At 44.1% G+C, this 19,695-nt stretch overlaps 2 pseudogenes; one reads left to right on the top strand and one right to left on the bottom strand.

Annotated features, from left to right (window-relative positions):
- Positions 1 to 1,143: 1,143 nt before the first annotated feature.
- On the top strand, positions 1,144 to 19,477 carry LOC126937332 (mitofusin-1-like; annotated as a pseudogene).
- Positions 16,422 to 17,144, bottom strand: LOC126937665 (BTB/POZ domain-containing protein KCTD1-like; annotated as a pseudogene).
- Positions 19,478 to 19,695: the final 218 nt, after the last annotated feature.

The raw sequence follows: 19,695 nt of genomic DNA, 5'->3' as shown, positions 1-19,695 counted from the left end.
TACGTGAAGATTCATTATATAGTTCCTTTATTTTTGTGTATGTTTGAAAATATTTATAACAAAATGTTTGTAGAAATAACACAGAACTGAGTTTGACTCAGCAAAGGAAGGAAAGAAGAAGGGAGGGAAGGAGGGAGGGAGGAAGGAAGGAAGGAAGGAAAGAAAGAAGGAAGGAAATAAAGAAGGAAGGGAAAAAAGGAAGCAGGGGAGAGAATGTACCTGTGAGCAGCTACAGGAAAGCTGCAGTGAGCTTATGAATATTCGTAGGGAGGGCTGGCTGCCTTCCATGAGTGTCTCAGTCTTGGGAAATATCTTAATTCTGCCAGATGTGAGAAGTAATGGAAGGGTAGCTGTATTATAGACATAGAATCTTTTTCTCTTCTGCCCATTTTACTTAATCTTCTCGTCAATAATTTGGGACTATTTCTCTGCCTTTGGTTGTGTTTGAAGGAAATCAAAGTGTTTCACTCCAAAATACAGGTCCCTGGTATAATGAGTATTTTAAATTAAAAACCCTTAGAGACCTTTAAGCACTGGTTTTCTCATATCTATATATACAGGTTGAGCTAACCTACCAAGGAGAACAATTATTCTTGCTGTCTCCCCTGTTATCTCCATATCCATTACACAAAAGAAGACCAAAAAATGTAACTACATCCGAACAGACCCTTTTCAAGATAATAACTAGCTCCAAGGATCATTTAAATTCCAAAGAGAACTATTTACAAGTTAATTTCTGTTTCCCATCCAGTCATTCTTTCTAGTAATCATTTATTGCCCCTCAATGGAATTCTTCTCTCCACTCCCATAACCTGTTTTAACAGGATCCAAGCTCCCATTCTTTCTGTAACTGACATCAGTGGACTGCGGGAGGTCCCCAGTTGCTTGTGGGACTTCCATCCCAATGAGAATAAATTCAAGGCTGAGTCAGAAAATAGTCCAAGTACGGAAATGTATTGCAAAGTGAAAAGTACACACTCAAGAAAGGGGAGTGCGGGTGTACTCAAGAGAGAGTCACATGCAAAAGGGTTTGGAGCGGCTGCCTTTTTATGGGTTTCTTTAAGGGGTGGAATATTCATGAAGATTCCTGGAAAAAGGTGGAGATGTTCTGGAACTGTAGTGCTACTCATTTTCACACCAAATATGGACGTTCCTGGAACTGTCATGGTGCTGGTGGGTGTGTGATGTGTATGTTAATGAGCATATAATGAGGTTCTAGGTGAAACCTAGGTCAAATCCCGTGCCACAGTGAGTCCAGTTAGTCTCACCCAGCTTAGAGCACACCCTGGTTTTTCAGGGTCTTATCAGCCCATAGTTTCTGAAGCTATTTCTACAGTTTCCTTTTGCTAGCCATGTGAAACCACTGCCTGGACTTTTCTATTCTCCTGAGACCACTCTTGTTATTCCTGTCTCCTAACCTCGGAATGGTATATAAGCTTCTGTACCTCACTGGGAATTTGGGTCTTCATTCAGAAGGCTCCCAATGTATACGTGTTAAATGAATTGGTATGGCTTTTCTCCTATGAATCTGCCTTTTGCAGGTTAATTTCTCAGTGAAACTTCAGCGAGGGTCAAATGGAAAGCCCTCCCTTGGCCCCTACGTGTTATTGAGGTATGTTTCTCATGGATAAACGCGATCTTTAAGTGATTTTTGGAATTTATTAGTCCCTTACTGGTAACTCCATTTGCTTCTATAAGAAACAAAGGCAGAGACTTACAGTAAATTCCAGGGCTCTCCATAGAATGATTAACCCGTTATAAGAGTAGTAAAGTTGCTGAGAAATTACCTGCTTGTTTTCTGGGTGTCCTTTGGTGTATTCTGTTTATATACATTACCTACCACCCTAAAACTTCAGGGCCAGGATGTGGATTATCACGGGTTCCAGTGAGGATCGTGAAGGAAATAAAAATATTTCATTCCAAAATATCCTTCTTTGACGTATTTTGAGATAGCTGTTCAGAGGGCCTGCAAACAGAAGTAGCCCCGAAAAGCTGTCTTTCCTGGGGAACTTTGCATCTGTGCAGAATGTGCACGGTGCAGCCAGGCCTCCTCTGAGGCCTTCTCTTATTCAGATCTAGAAAAGATTAACTGAGAGTCCAACATCTTTAAAGGTCTGAAGGAAACTCTTACCACGTATTCTCTCTGAGAGCTGCAACCTGTGAGGTTACATCATCTACATAACAGGACCCCCTTTGCGAGCCAGGCCTCTTCTTCTCTCCCTCCATAACCTGTCTTACTGCCATAACCTGATGTTGGCCATGCTCTGAGCCCCGATTCTTTCTGTAACCACAAGATGGTAGAAAAGTGTCAACCATCTGGCGATTTCTTTCAGTTTTTATTTTTATTTATTTTTATTTTTTTTGAGATGGAGTTTTGCTCTTGTCATCCAGGCTGGAGTGCAATGGCGCGATCTTGGCTCACTGCAACCTCCGCCTCCCGGGTTCAAGCAATTCTCCTGCCTCAGCATCCTGAGTAGCTGGGATTATAGGCGCCCACCACCACACCCAGCTAATTTTTGTGTTTTCAGTAGAGACAGAATTTCGCCATGTTGGCTAGGCTGGTCCGGAACTCCTGACCTCAGGTGATCCACCTGCCTTGGCCTCCCAAAGTACTGGGATTACAGGAGTGAGCCACCATGCCTGGCCTGAGTTTTTATATTTTGTATGACTCCCAAGCTCATATGCACATTTCTAAAATTTGTGAGCTTTTTTTTTTTTTTGAGACAGAGCCTCACTCTGTCACCCAGGCTGGAGTGCAGTGGTGAGATCTCAGCTCACTGCAACCTCTGCCTCCTGGGTTCAAGCGATTCTCCCACCTCAGCCTCCAGAGTAGCTGGGGTTACAGGTGTGCACTGCCAGGCCCAGCTAATTTTTGTATTTTTAGTAGAGACAGAGTTTCACCATGTTGGCCGGGGTGGTCTTGAACTCCTGACCTCAAGTGATCCACCCGCCTTTGTCTCCCAAAGTATTGGGATTACAGGTGTGAGCCACCACACCCGGCCAGTAAGCTATTTTTCTTTTCTGTTAATCTATTTGTTTTATAAACTAAAATGATCAAACCTTCTGGAAAAATAGCATCTAAACTTCCCTACAATCGTTACCATGAAATCCTTTCCATTCTAGATTAATCTACCCACATAAAGACTGGAAAAACTGATGAAGATGTGAGTTATTCCTTCCTACTCTCAATTGGGGAGGAGAATGCTCTGGTTTCCTTTCCCTGGAGATATACGATATTTGGGAAAAATGGAAGATGGAGGCCGAGAATATACAAATATGGATACTGGACAATCTGGAGTGTCTAAACATTTTTTTTCTACATAATATACTGCCTTTGGATTCTATAAACTCTAGAAATATCTGAGGAATCAGAGGATTATTTTGATAACCTTTTATTCCCATAAGTGGCCCAAATATCACTCTTGTTCTAAATTTTAGTTGGAAAAATATGGTCACTGAAAGCATAGACTAACCTAAGCAGACTCTCTGCTAGTTTATTTTTAACTAACGCTATATGCCAGGCACTGTTGTGAGGACTTTACCCTTGGAAGCATGCATGATTATTTCTAGAGCTCCTCTACAGAGGAGAGCACCCAAGTGCACACAGGCATCAAGATGCAACCAGGACTCACACCCAGACAACCTCATCCTCCGAGTTCTGCACATCCCCACTGCCCTACGCATGGCTGTCTTTTGTTTAGCTTTAACTTTTGTATCTGATGTTTTTTAACATCAGATTTTCTATTGATTTTTCCCAAGTAATAATTAACAAAGCAGGCATACTGAACCTACTAATCACTAGAACTATGCAATGGTAAGGAAAAAAAAAAACTTTTCTTTGTGCAAAACTGGAATAATTAACCAGGAACTTTGGTACATATGATATTGGAAATCACTCAGCTTCATACTTCCCCCTCTTGGCTTTTTTGTTTTTTTGAGACAGAGTGTCACTCTGTTGCCTAGGCAGTGGCGCAATCTCGAGTCACTGCAACCTCCGCCTCCCGCGTTCAACCGATTCTCGTACCTCAGCCTCCTGAGTAGCTGGGATTATAGGCATGTGCCATCACACTCAGCTAATTTTTGTATTGTGAGTAGAGACAGGGTTTCACCATGTTGGCCAGGCTGGTCTCGAACTCCTGACCTCAGGTGATCCACCCGCCTTGGCATCCCAAAGTGCTGGGATTACAGGAGTGAGCCACTGCGCCTGCCTCACCCCAATCCCCATTGCTTTATTCACTGAGCAAACTTACAAACAGATCCTATGCTCTTTTAAAAATTCTTTTGGGCCGGGCGCGGTGGCTCAAGCCTGTAATCCCAGCACTTTGGGAGGCCGAGACGGGCGGATCACGAGGTCAGGAGATCGAGACCATCCTGGCTAACACGGTGAAACCCCGTCTCTACTAAAAAATACAAAAAACTAGCCGGGTGAGGTGGCGGGCGCCTGTAGTCCCAGCTACTCGGGAGGCTGAGGCAGGAGAATGGCGTAAACCTGGGAGGCGGAGCTTGCAGTGAGCTGAGATCCGGCCACTGCACCCCAGCCTGGGCGGCAGAGCAAGACTCCGTCTCAAAAAAAAAAAAAAAAAAAAAAAAATTTAAAAAAAAAAAAAAAAAAAAAAATTCTTTTGGGTTTTTCATTGTAACTGTGACTTTTTTTATTACATTTGTACATATGACACTTTCTTTTTTTCTTTCTTTTTCTGAAACGGAGTCTCGCTCTGTCTCCCAGGCTGGAGTGCAGTGGCGCGATCTCGGCTCACTGCAAACTCTGCCTTGCGGGTTCACTCCATTCTCCTGCCTCAGCCTCCCAAGTAGCTGGAACTACAGGTGCCTGCCACAACCCCTGGTTAATTTTTTTGTATTTTTAGTAGAGACGGGGTTTCACCGTGTTAGCCAGGATGGTCTCGATCTCCTGACCTCGTGATCCACTCGCCTCGGCCTCCCAAAGTGTTGGGATTACAGGCATGAGCCATGGCGCCCAGCCAATACATATGACATTTTCTAAAATACATCTTCGAAGTCCAGAAATTCAATACTAATAAAGCTATCCTATTGAACAGCGCTTTGCAAGTCACTTTGTTGGATACTTTGTGGAATTAAGATGCATGAGACATGGACACTACTTTCAAGGGATCTAGACCCTGTGGTTGTGAAAAGTGTTTTCCTTGGACCAGCATGATCTGCATCAGCTGAGAGCATGCTAGAAATTATTGGGCCCCAGAGATTCTGGGAGTAGGGCTCAGCAAAGTCTTAACAAGCTCCTTGGGTGATTTTGATGCACACTCAACTTTGAGAATCACTGATCTAGCAGTGTAAGAAATAGAAACAAAAGACTCTGAAACAAAGTTAAAATCAAGTTTAAACAAAATACAGTGGAATTTCCAAGAGGGAAAGTTGAGTTGAGGTGGAGGGAAATCTTGAAAAGGCTTCCTGGATTTGGTACTGGGGCTGGCTCCTTACGGAAGGGTGGGATTGGATGGCGCACATTGGAAGGTGGCAGGAGGTTCATCTCAGGAGGATAACAGAGAAGACGGAGGTGGACACAGTTAAGTGTCCTGTGAGGGGGCCTTAGAATCCTCCATTTGGGTGGAGCAGAAAGTGTGAAACAGCCAGTAGAGGCTCAGTCATGGAAATCTTTGAATATCATTACTAGTACTCTAATAATGAAAGAAAAAAGAGAACACTTAAAGACAATATGCCATTTCCATAAGGGCGGAAAATAGTGGGAATATGAGTATACACAGGTAGAATAATGGGAAACGTTCTTATATTAGGACTTCAAGAAAACCTGGAAAACAATGATGACACTTTAAAAAAATTTCTTGTGTAAATTTAAAAAATACTAAAGTACTCATTATTTTACTTTTTGAAGACATTACTATGGGAATTTCAGTCACAATATGGGTAACATTTTTGCCTTATAAAGAAGTATGGTAGTGACACTCTATTATTGTAATAGAGCCATAATCCTAATTCTTGGCCTTTGCTAGATAATTTCCTGATTCAACTTCAGAAACGGCTTCAAAGAGCATTTTGAGAGAAGTTGTAATATGAGTAAGTATAAGGTAGACAATAATATTGCTATTAAAATGAAAGCCTGATACTGAAATATAAAAATGAACTTGCACTATAATAACTAGAGAAATCTTTTAAACATCCAAAAATAAGTATATTTTTAGGTTTACTATTCAAAGAAAGACTGCAGAAAGTCAAAGGAATTTTATCTGGAGAACACAGTGTAAAATGAAAGAGATTTTAAAGGGCTTTACATTTGGTTGAAATGGAGTAACAATCTTCTGCTTGAAACAACCAAAATCATGAAAGAACAACATGGCATGGACATCAGGCAACAAAGGACAGTGATCTCTAAGAAGCATGAGAAACGTGCAGTTGAGAAGGAGGCTGGGAGGACTTGCTTTCCAGTCACAACCCTGCTGACCAAGCCAGGATCTGGTCAAAACAGGACGCAGTGAAGAAACTGGCAAAAAACAGCAGGTGGCTCAAAGGCAGCTTCTAGTTGCTCCCAGTGCTCGTTAGTATAAGATGCTCTCATCAGCACCAAGACAGTTTACAAATGTCATGGCAATGACCAGAAGTTATCACCTCTTTTTGTGGCAATGACCAGGAAGTTGCCCCCTCTTTTCTAGAAAGTTCTGAATGACCTGCCCCTTAATTTGCATTAATTCATCCCTTAATTTTGCATATAATTAAAAGTGGGTAAAAGTAGGTAAAAATACGGGTAGCCAACAGCCCACAAGAGATGCTTTGGGGTACTGCCTATGAGTTAGCCCTGCTCTGTGAGGACAGTTCTGGTTCAATAAAAGATTGCTGTCTAATACCCCTGGCTCACCCTTGAATTCCTTCGTGGGTAAAGCCAAGAACCTTCCTGGGGTAAGACTCCAACTTGGGGGCTCAGCTGCCCTGCGTCAAAGTGAGCCCTAAGATTGCCCACCTTATGGCTCTGAGAAAGCTTTCAGGCCATGGCGCAGGGAGGGGCACCCGGGTGGAGCATGGTGGTCTTCCTGAGTTGAGACAGAGCTGAGAATTGGGGAAGTCAAGAGAGCAAGAGTTCTGAAGAGAAGAGAGCTGCACAGAGGAAGAACCCTGGAGACCTGCAGAGAGTTCTGTGGGATCTTGAGCAGAGCACTGATCAGTACATATGTGTGAGGAAATGCTTTGAGGATGGGGGAAGAATGATCCAAAAGATGGAAGAGAACAGTGCTTCAAAGAACACACAAGGCCAAAAATAGCACCTGTTCCCAAAAACCAGAATGGAAAACCTTGTAATTCAGAGAGCATCAGTTAATGTACGAGGAACTGCCTTGCCACTGTAGTGGAGAAAAATTAATCCTAGAATAAATTCAGATCTGCTTCTAATGAACAAATCTTAAAAGCAAGCCCAGAAATGATCAAACTCTTTCAAAGTACCTTAACTATATCTCAGAACAGAGCTCAGAAATATTTATAGGAGCACAAAAATAGTCAACAACCAATGAAATAAATCATCAATATCTACTATTCAAAGAAAAATTGCCAGACATTCATAGAAGCAGGAGAATACAGTCCATAATGAGAAGAAAAATCATTGAATCAAAACCAGCTTCAAAATGACACAAATGATAGAATAGGCAAGGACTTTAAAACAGTCATTCTGATCAAATTTCATATGTTCAAGAAGCTAGAGAAAAGATTAAAAATGCTAAGTAGGGACATGGAAGATCCAAATCAAACTTCTAGAGATGAAAACTTCAAAAACTGAGTTGAAAAATATATTAGATGAGAATTGCAGCAGATCAGAAAGTTTAGAAGAAAATATCAGTGACCTAAAAGATAGTACTAATTGGATGCTATCTAAAATGAAACACCAAGAGAAAAAAAGATTTTAAAAAAATTAACAGAGTGATCTCTTGGAAAGATGGGGCAGCTTGGGGACTTTGCCACTGAAGCACTTTGTGCTGGATAAGAAGGCAATTACTGCAATCTTTGACCAGTTACTGGAGTTTGTTACTGAGGATCACATATTGCTGAAGTATGTGAATCTCCCTTCTCAACTCAAGATCTGAAGATCCAATCCAGGTGGAATAAAAATAGCAACATATAAGAATCTAGAACTTGACTGAGCTACTGAGGATAATCAAGTAGAAATACAAGAATATAAAAACAAGCTTTCTATCATTGGTAACGTGCTATGTCAGAGACAAATGAAGGTGGCATTTTTTGGCAGGACAAGCTCTGTTATCAATGCAATGTTGTGGTATAAAGCTCTCCCTAGTGGGACTGACTATACAACCAATTGCTTCCTAAGTGTTTAAGGGACCAATGGAGATAAAACCTATCTTATGACAAAGGGATAAGATGAAAAAAGAGCGTAAAGACAGTTCATCAGCCCTTCAGATGGACAAAGACTTGGATGCTGGCTGTCATACACATGTGTTTTGGCCAAAGACAAAGTGTGTCCTCTTGAAAGGTGAGATGGTTTTAGTAGACAGTCCAGGCACAGATGTTACTACAGAGCTGGATACCTGGATTGATGAGTGTTGGTTAGATGCTCATGTCATCATTTTGTTTGTAAACTCTGAATCAACACTAATGAACACAGAAAAACATTTTTTTCACAAGGTAAAAGCAGCTTTCCAAGCCTAATAATTTAACTCTGAATAATCACTGGGTTGTCTCTTCATCAGAGCCAGAATATAAGGAAGATGTATGCAGACAGCACATGGAAAGGTGCTTGCATTTATTTGTGGAGAAGGTTAAAGTTGTGGATCCTTTAGAAGCACAGAATCATATATTCTTCATTTCAGCAAAGGAAGTTCTTAGTGCTAGACAGCACAAACCACAGGGGATGCCAGAAGGCAGTGAAGTACTTGGGAAAGGATTTCAGGCAAGATTATAGGAGTTTCAGAATTTTAACAAATCTTTGAGGAGTGTATCTCACAATCAGCAGTGAAAACAAGGTTCAAACAGCACACTATCGGAGCTAAGCCAAGACTAGATATTGTGAAAAACACAATAGATTCAATAAACGTGGCAGTGACAGAGAAGAGCTTATTCAAAGGAAGAGTGGGAAGAACAAATTGGTAGACTGAACTTTATCCCAAACCAGATGAACCTTTTAACACTAGATGTTAAGAAAAAAATCAGGAAGGCCGAGTGTGGTGGCTCACGCCTTTGGGAGGCTGAGGCAGGTGGATCACGAGGTCAGGAGTTCAAGACCAGCCTGGCCAACATGATGAAACCCCGTCTCTACTAAAAATACAACAATTTGTCGGGCATGGTGGCAAAGCGGAGGTTGCAGTGAGCCGAGATCGCGCCACTGCACTCCAGCCTGGGCGACAGAGCGAGACTCCATCTCAAAAAAAAAAAGAAAAAAGAAAAAAAGAAAAAAATCAGGGAGGTTACCAAGGAAATGGCAAACAAGGTTTCATGTGCAAGGACAGATGAGATTTGTTGACTGTCTGTTTTGGTTGATGAATTTTGTTCAGAGTTTCATCCTACTCTAAGTGGATTGAAAGTATATAAAGGTGACTTAAATTAGCACTTAGAAGATGGTATCAGAAGAAATATGGTTGATTGATGCACCAGTGAAGACAATGCCTCAGTATTTAATCCTAGCAAGAAATTATTAAAAATTTGAAACCATTATTTTCAGCTGACATATAGAATAAACTGCATACACGGATCCCTTGCAAGAAATTTGACCTCAGTTATGACCTCTATTGCCACAAGTTATGACCGGATTTTCAAGAGGACAGTGTATTCCATTTTTCCCTGGGCTGGTCTTCACTTGTGCATTCATTCCTACAAATGCTCAGAGGGCGCTCCTGGGATTGTCAGAGCCTCACTTTCCCCAGCTCTTTAGCCTGTACTCCCACTGCTTCTATCAACCCAGCAACACCAGATAATGCATCACACACAGAACTCATGGTTACCTTCATAACAGGATTAGCTTCTCTTACATCTAGGGCTTCTATGGGCATCACTGTTGGAGGAGTAATTTGGAAAACTGTAGGCTGGCAATTCATATATGTTTCATTATGTATGTATGGAGTTTGGTATCTTTATGAAAGGCTATCCTGGAGCACCTGTGCCAAGGAAAGAGGCTTTAAACAGCGGTTTGTGAACTGCGCATCCGAGAAACTTCAGATGTTTGCTAGCTTCAGGAGTGCAAACTGCAGCCACAAAGTACGACAAGAAATGGCTGTCACTTTTGCTTGCCAGTGGCAACAAGTTGTTGTTACTCAAGGATATCTGGAAGAAGAAATTACTAGATTATCCAAAGAAATAGATCAGTTAGAGAACATACAAAACAATTCAAAGCTCTTTTTTTCATACTCATAGCTTTAATAGTGTGTTCTACTCGACATTTCTACTTTCATAACTATTGCACTTAATAGCTTCCAACAGTTTATTTTATTTTATTTTATTTTATTTTACTTTATTTTATTTTGAGATGGCGTCTCACTCTGTCACCCAGGCTGGAGTGCAGTGGTGCGATCTCAGCTCACTTGAACCTCCACCTCCCGGGTTCAAGCAATTCTCCTGGTATCCAGGTGGCAGAGGGGAAATAGAGTCTGGAGAGGGAGGCCGGACATAGTGGCTCACGCCTGTAATCCCAGCACTTTGGGAGGTCGAGATGGGTGGATCACCTGAGGTCAGGAGTTTGATACCAGCCTGGCCAACGTGGTGAAACCCTGTCTCTACCAAAACCACAAAAAATTAGCTGGGCATGGTGGCGGGTTCCTGTAATACCAGCCACTCAGGAGGCTGAGGCAGGAGAATCGCTGGAACTTAGGAAGTGGAGGTTGCAGTGAACCGAGATCATGCCATTGCACTTCAGTCTGGGTAACAAGAGCAAAACTTCATCTCAATAATAATAATAATAATAATAATAAATAAAAATAAAGAAAACACAGTTAGCTTACCATCCTGTGGGTCAGCAATTTAGGATAGGCTCTGCTCTGCACTTTGGCTGGTGTCAGCCAGCCTTGGCTCATTCATGTGTGCGTAGCCAGCTGCTGGTCCAGGCTTCCTGGTTGTTTTTATGCAGACTTTTATATTTCCCACCATGTTCTGGTCCACACCTTATGTCTGCCTTCAAGGTACCCGTGTCTTCAATCCCTGAGCATTTCCAAGTTCTGCAGGATGAATCAGTCCTTGGTAGGCATCTAGTTTTCATTCTACACATTCGGCTAAGGCAGTTCCCAGTCCTCAAATGTTTGTGTGCAATGAACAGGTATCTCTTGGCTTCATTTAAAAAGTCTGTGTTTCTGTCTCCTTCTTCTTCTTTTCTCTCCCATTCTCCTAGCTCGTCATTAATTATCAAGGGGGTATGGGTGCACAAACACCTTTACTCTACCATACACAAAAGTCTGAAATGCAGCTTCTTAAATAAATGACGACCCTTGTTTGATGTCAAAGAAAGGAGTGATGAGTCTAAACCAAGCTTCTCTGAGTGGCAGCCATGCGGGGAGATGCTTCCCCAGTTACTAAATTAGAGTGTAACCCACAAGAATAGACTGTGACGATGGCAACAGGAGTTTGAAGGCTCTGTCAGAACATTCTGGATGTTCTTATGGCACATGGACTCATAAATTCAAAGAGCTTTCTTATTTTTTACTAAAGGCTATGTCTTTGACTTTGGGGCCTCTGTCCGACTCCAGTTAGTAAGTGCATTAAAGGCTGGAAGGTTGGCTGTTTTGGGCTGTGAGATAATAATGATGGTTGAGCTCCTAATAATTATCCGCATTGGCTGCCTTTTGTTCTGGGAAGTATTTACTACTGCATTATGGTGGCTTTTGAATATGATTTTCAAAACATGCCAATAATGTCATTTATTTACTTTGCTGAGGAGAGATTATTTTGAGGTTTGAGAAAAAAATAAATTTCTGGCATTAGAACTCTAATAAAGCCATTTTGGGGGTCTGACTGCTCATTGCTTTCAAGCCTGGCCCCTCTCTCTTCCTCTCTGTCCACTACTGGACAGACCAGTGCTCCCTCCTTCAGCACCGGTGGGAGATTCATACCACACCAGACCCTGCCCTCATGGAGGAACCTACACCTCAGGCCCAGCCACTGACCTCCATCAAAATCCAGCCAGTAACCTTTCCTTGTTCTCTCACATCATTTTCTTTGTGCATTTTTCTGCTCCTTCCCTCTCTTTTTTTTAGCAAATTTGCAGAAATTCTCTCTGTATTTTTGACGTTAAGTTTTCACATGTTATGAATGATGCAAATATTTTCTCCAAGACTGTCACTTACGTTTTAGTTTTGCTCATTTCTTTTTTGCAGTACCAACATTTTGACTTTCATAATGTCACATTTGACAATCTTTTATTTTGGATTTTGTAACATTCTTAGAAAGTACTCCTCCCTGCCCAAATTATGAAGGTTATGTTTTCCTTCTAGAATTCCTGTTAGATGGCCACTGGAATTTCTGGATCTGTCCCCCCTGTCTCTCATATTTCTTTGTATTGCATTCTGGGGTAATTTCTTAATCTTTTAGTTTACAAATTTTATCTTCAGCTTTGTCCATTTTGCTATCGCACATCTACTGGCCTCATTTACTGGCCTCGTCTACTGGCCTATTTTTATTTTGGCAATCATTGTTAATTTTTGAGGTGGAAGAATAGGGAGTTGGGGCAACCAAGGGTTAAGGCGTAAGCAAAAGGACAGCAGATGCAGCTAGTTCTAGGCAAGGTTAAGCAGCCTACAGGCCACACCCTCACTCCAGTGATAACCAGACAGAAGTCTCCACTTCAGCCTCTGATTGGCTGCAGGCCAACTCTTCACTTCAGCCTCTGATTGGTCACAGGTGAAGTCTCCACTTCAGCCTTTGATTGGCTGTAGGCCAGTCCTTCAAAGGGTGTAATCAATTAGAGGCCTCTAAAGGGCACCTAGGGGGTGTTACCAAATTCTTTTAGCTTAATAAAAACCCTAAAGAACATTGTAATCTGGGCTCTTGAGCCACTTGCTCCAGCCTGCTATCACTCTCTGAAGCATACTTTCGCTTCAGTAAATCTGCACTTTCGTTGCTTCTTTCTTCTTTCTCTGTCTTGTGTGTTTTGTCAAATTCTTTGTTCAACATACCAAGAAGCTGGACAACTCACAGTCAACACTTTCCATCTGTGGCCAGGCATGGTGGCTCACGCCTGTAATCCCAGCACTTTGAGAGGCCGAGGTGAGTGGATCATGAGGTCAGGAATTCGAGACCAGCCTGGCCAACATAGTGAAACCCTGTATCTACTGAAAAAACAAAAATTAGCTGGGCATGATGGTGTGTGCCTGTAATCCCAGCTACTCAGGAGGCTGAGGCAGGAGAATTGCTTGAACCTGGGAGGCGGAGGTTGCAGTGAGCCAAGATCGTGCCACTGCACTCCAGTCTGAGCTACAAAGTGAGACTCCATCTAAAACATTAAGAAAAAAATGACTTTCCATCCAGTAACATTTTCAATAAGTTAATTTTTTTTTCATAACACTTAAAAAATGCAGTATCTACTTAAACTATTCTCAGGATATTCATTATACTTATGATGAAAATCCTTTCCTCTTTGCCCTAGTAGTTTTGTTTTCTTTGGGGCTACTTCTGTTTCCTCAAATGATTGATTCCAGGTTTTCTGTTCCTGTGTGTAGTTGAGGGTCTGTATTAAACATTGGGTTTCCTCAGCCCATGGGGAAACTCCTGGTGGTCCGATGGTAATTGTCATGGAAGAAACCCTACACTGGTCAACCTGGGAGTGGAAAAGACTGTGTGGTCCTCTGGCATGGGAGCAGGGGGTTGCCTTCTGAGTTTGATTTCCCACTCCTCTCCTTATCCAGGGGGCTTGGACCCTGGCTTGGGGTCTGCTCTAAAAGTGGGGAGTTCTGGGCTTGTGTTTTGATTCTCCTTCCCCACCCAGGAAGGTTTTGTTTTCTCTTCACAGTGTCCATCACTTGGGTCCAAAGCTGTCGCTCCAGCAGCTCCATGGAGGGTGACAGAGAGGCATGGTGGCCCACCGACCCTGAATGCGGCTCTGCAGCCTCCTGGGCAATCTGCCTGAGCCCCATTCTGGGCTTTGTGTTTATTGGCTCTAAGCCTGGAATTTTCCAAGGACATTGTTAACAACCCTGACTACTACATCATCTGGATACTTCAATTTTTCTTCCATCACTCAAAACCCATCTTCTTCCCCCAATTTTTATTATTATGAAAGTTATTATATACATGTATCAGGAGATATTCTAAGAATGCTTATAGCAAAATACAGCATTCTCTTACACCCTGTGTCCTACACACCACCCCAGCTTTTCCCGAACCCAGAATGCTTTTTCTTGGGGGGAATTTACCTGCTGCATCTGCAAACAACATGCTTATGTTGTCGCATCTTAAAATTTTGGACTTGCAGATCCCCTGTTGCCTTCCCAGCCCCACCACAGACTTCCATCCTTCCCACTCCCCTCCCTGTGCTGTCAAGACGGTGGCATCCTTGTGCTGGTAGAACAGTGCTCACTACTCACGTTATGACAGTAATAGACATGTCTGCTGTCACTGAGATTTTTGCAAAAGCCTATCTATGTTGGTATTTCCTTTTCTACCCCAACTTTTTGTTTTCCCTAGAGATAGCCTTCATTTTATTGTTTATTTTCCCCCCCTTTTTTTCGTTGTTGTTGAGACGGAGTTTCACTCTTATTGCCCAGGCTGGAGTGCAATGGCGCCATCTTGGCTCACTGCAACCTCTGCCTCCCGGGTTCAAGCAATTCTTCTGCCTCAGCCTCCCGAGTAACTGGGATTACAAGCATGTGCCACCACACCCAGCTAATTTCTTTTCTTTTTTTTTTGAGACGGAGTCTTGCTGTGTTGCCCAGGCTGGAGTGCAGTGGCGCATCTCAGCTCACTGCAAGCTCCGCCTCCTGGGTCCACGCCATTCTCCTGCCTCAGCCTCCTGAGTAGCTGGGACTACAGGTGCCCGCCACTGCGCCTGGCTAATTTTTTGTATATTTAGTAGAGACGGGGTTTCACCATGTTGGTCAGGCTGGTCTCAACTCCAGACCTTAGGTGATCCACCCACCTTGGCCTCCCAAAGTGCTGGGATTACAGGCGTGAGCCACCAAGCCTGGCCTATTGTTTATTAACTTGGTTTTAAATACATATATAATCGTCGTTAATCCAAGCACAATTTTCCACCAGTTATTTAAGTCTCTTCTCAGTATAATCAGGTGTATCGAGTATTTTATCACTTTCTTATTTCTGAAGACGCCTTTCCCACCCACTCCAATTCTTCCTGGGTTGAATCTTCTGTTTTCTGTATCACAAAATTTCTTCTTTTTGACTGAATTCTCTTTTTGGGCAAAAGGACATCCTCTAGTGGCTTCATGAGATACTCTCATTATTTGCAGGTTCCAAACTTCCAAATTTGCCTGCTCGCTGAAATTTATTTGTAACCCCCGAATCAATCATTGTCAGGCCTCCTCAGTCATTCACAAGCGTGCCCCGAGCGGTGAAAAATGTGTTTCTGCAGGCACAGTTCTTAGCTGAGGTCAAACAAGGCAGTGTGCTGCCTCTTGTTTCAACTGTCGTACTGTAACCGCGTCCTGATCACCATCTATTTAGTGTCACATGTTGTACATTTTTGTGCTTTTTGTCAGTAATTTTTTTTTAAAGAAAAATTTCATTTTAATCCAGCCTGATCCCTACACGTGTGTTTCACACAGACCTTATTTTTTAAACAGTTTATCGTATTTAATACATTATAAAATTTGAAAAATTGTAGGAAAGCAGCAGACTTGAACGGGAGCAATTCAAACAAGGAATAATTCTGGCCCCTTGGCAAAACTGATTAGTTTTAAAACAAAGTAAAATTCACATCTGTGAGGTGGACAAAAAAGTGTGACTTCTGTACAAACTACATTTAGCATTTCGTGTCTAACATCTTTCAAATGCAATGTGCTCATGAGGGTGTTTCTGAACACCCATGAGAGGGTGGAACCTCCATATACAAAGAAACTTGATTCAAGGTTTTTTGTTGTTGTTGTTGTTTAAAAAAAAAAAAAAAAAAAAAAAAAAAAAGGAAAAGGAAAGACAAAGGGAAAAGAAATAATGGATGGCTGTTGGCAATGGAAACTGTGAGGAGACTGTGTCCTCACCGCTCATGGCTTGTTTATTAGTCAGAGGCCTCGGGAGGCCCAGGACACTTCATGGCCATCACACCACCAACTGCGGCTAGCACCCTTTTTTTTTCTTCTTTTTTTCATTTCCTATCTTTTGACATATATATATAATTTTTTTTAACACCTTGAGGATATCACTATTACAATTGTTCCCATATGAATACAGGTGTGGTCTCTATTGGATATAAATGTGTCTTTTATTCAAGTTTAGGTCCAGGACTTGGTTTGCTGTCCCAACTGCACATAAATGTCCTTTTTTGTTGTTGTTGTTTGAGCTATTAGTTGTATGTGTTTTCCTTTTTGCATAAGAAATATGTCCGTTTAGTCCAGGGGCTCTTGCTTTATCTGGGTGATGGAGGGTACGGACGGACGTCCGCCTCAGTTCCCTATGAAGGACGCATTCGCTGAACTAGGATGAGCCCACTCCTTCCCCACAGGAGCCCACGATTTCAAATCCTCTTTGCTGCAACCTCTCGAGGACCTGGACTGAGATGAGGTGACAGTAGCCACTTAGTGGAAACCTGACGATGTGTGTTAGGTCGTGATTCTAGTCTGCATTGACAGAGTTACACATCACGTCGCCGATCTCTGGAAATACTTCTTCTGTCGGGGATTTGTCACTGCTTAGTGTAATCCTTTCTCTGAGGTCTGGGTCCACACGCACAACAAGGCACTCACAGGGCCTTTAAAAACGACCAGTTTCTCTGTCCTACTTCAACAAACAGTGCTGTTTGAGACTGTCCAAAACAATGGGCTCTGTACCATCAAAAAGTCTTCCGATTCAGATTACAGGGTATTTGGTGAGGGTGGCCAGGCTGCTGGTGTACATGTGGCCGCCCACATCAATGTGGACAGGTGCACTGGATTTTGTGAGTTGTGCCGGTGTAGGGATGCCTTGGTTGTTCAGCGGAGATGCAGGGGATCTAGTGATCAGAGGTCTTGACATATTGGGCCAACTGTCCCTCTGGCGGATAACCGCGCGGGCCCGGGCGGGAGAGAGAGACGGCCGGCGGGAGGCCGGGACTCCCAGTCTGGCTTCTCTAAGTAATGCCCGAGGAGTAGTGCCCCTTCCACTGCCCCCTCATTGCCCCCTGGAGCCGGGGGATCGGGGCAGCGCCTGCGCCGGGCGTGCCGCGGGTGTTGCCGCGGGAAACCCATGTCTGGGGCCGCCCGGGGTAGAGCCTGTCAGTGATTTAATTGTTTAATATGGGTCCCCAAGTTGGCCGGGCGCGGTGGCTTGTGCCTCCAATCCCAGCACTTTGGGAGGCCGAGGCGGGCGGATCACGAGGTCAGGGGATAGAGACCATCCTGGCCAGCATGGTGAAACCCCGTCTGTACTAAAAATACAAAAATTAGCCAGGCGTGGTGGCGCTCACCTGTAGTCCCAGCTACTCGGGAGGCTGAGGCAGGAGAATTGCTTGAATCCGAGTTGCAGTGAGCTGAGATCGCGCCACTGCACTCCAGCCTGCCAATAGAGTGAGACTCCGTCTCAAAAATAAATTTAAAAAAGAAAGGCCCCCAAGTGTACTGCTGAAGTGGTGTCTAGTGTTCCTAAGTGCAGAAAGGCTGTGATGTGCTTTACAGAGAAAATATACGTGTTAGACAAGCTTGGCTCAGGCATGAGTTATAGTGCTGTTGACAGTAAGTTCAACAGCATTGAGTCAACAATACTTTACATCCAGAAGGAGGAAGAGGAAAGTCATTGACGCAGATGTGAGACCACTCTGAAAAGTGCCCAAGTAACACCTATAGTACCTGGTAAAGTTATGGAAAAAAGAAGAAGAAGGAGAAGGAGAAGAAGAAGAAGAAGAAGAAAGAAGAAGGTGAAATTTGTGGATTCATGAGATGACATTAAAAATTTAGTGGACTGGCTGGGTACAGTGGTTTGCCTGTAATCCCAGCACTTTGGGAGGCCGAGGCAGGCAGATCACGAGGTCAGGAGTTCGAGACCAGCCTGATCAACATGGTGAAACCTTGTCTCTACTAAAAATACAAAAATTAGCTGGGCGTGGTGGTGCATGCTTGTAATCCCAGCTACTCAGGAGGCTGAGGCAGGAGGATCTCTTGAACCCGGGAGGTGGAGGTTGCAGTGAGTCAAAATTGCACCACTGCACCGCAGCCTGAGACACAGAGTGAGACTCCATCTCAAAAAAAAAAAGAAAAAAAAAGGTTAGTAGACAGCATTGTTGTGAGGCTGACAGCCAAAGAAATTTGTAGTCACATTACCCAAGGTCAGGAAAATGTAAAACTCTTCCCAGCTTGTGTTTTATTATAAAGAATAATACATATAGTTAGCTATTGGTAAGAAATATATATTAAACAAGGTGTGTGTAGATAAAAACACATAAAACAAAAATATGTATTGGTTGGATGACAAAAATGTAGTGACCAGAGGCATGGAAGCTAACCGTGTATTTCTCCAGGAGCGATGGTCCAGTATGGGCTAGCAGTGTTCACAGTGTCTTTAGAGAACATACTCCAGCACTCACCAAGGCCATGCTTCTTGCATCACAGCTAAGCTTCCTGCATCCACCAAGGCCTTGCCTCCTGTGTTATAGCCATGCCTCCTGTACCCACCAAGGCCACGCCTCCTGTGTCATGGCCCACCCTCCTCTACCCACCAAGGCCGTGTCTCCTGTATTCATCACTGCTATGCCCCCATTCAATAGCCACACTACACTTCCTACACCACAGCCTTGCCCCCTGCACCCACCGCAGCTATGACTGTCCAATAGCCACACCTCCCCTACCACAGCCACACCCCCAGCACCCTCTACAGCCACACCCCCTCCACAGCCACACCCCCCACAACCGCACCCCCTCCACAGCCACGCCTCCTGCACCCACCACTGCTATGACTATCCAATAGCCACACCTCCCCTACCACAGCCACACCCCCAGCACCCACCACGGCCACACCCCCAGCACCCACCACAGCCACACCCGGCACCCTCCACAGCCACACCCCCTTCACAGCCACACCCCCCACAACTGCACCCCCTCCACAGCCATGCCTCCTGCACCCACCACAGCTATGACTATCCAATAGCCACACCTCCCCTACCACAGCCACACCCCCAGCACCCACCACAGCCACACCCAGCACCCTCCACAGCCACACCCCCTCCACAGCCACACCCCCCACAACGGCACCCGCTCCACAGCCACGCCTCCTGTACCCACACAGCTGACTATCCAATAGCCACACCTCCCCTACCACAGCCACACCCCCAGCACCCTCCACAGCCACATCCCCTCCACAACCACGCCCCCCCGACGGCACCCCCTCCACAGCCACGCCTCCTGCACCCTCCACAGCTATGACTATCCGATAGCCTAACCTCCCCCACCACAGCCACACACCCAGCACCCACCACAGCCACACCCAGCACCCTCCACAACTGCACCCCCTCCACAGCCAGCCACGCCTCCTGCACCCACCACAGCCACACCACAGCACTCTTCATAGCCATACTTCCTGCACCTTCCACGGACACGACTCTTGCTCTGGCCTTCACAGGCTGCAGTAACATCTCCTCTCCTCCCTCCTTTC

The sequence above is a fragment of the Macaca thibetana genome, chromosome 15 (assembly GCF_024542745.1).
Source record: "Macaca thibetana thibetana isolate TM-01 chromosome 15, ASM2454274v1, whole genome shotgun sequence".
Lineage (NCBI taxonomy): Eukaryota > Metazoa > Chordata > Mammalia > Primates > Cercopithecidae > Macaca > Macaca thibetana.
Note: the sequence above shows the minus strand (reverse complement) of the source record. Positions and strands in the feature narration are given on the sequence as shown.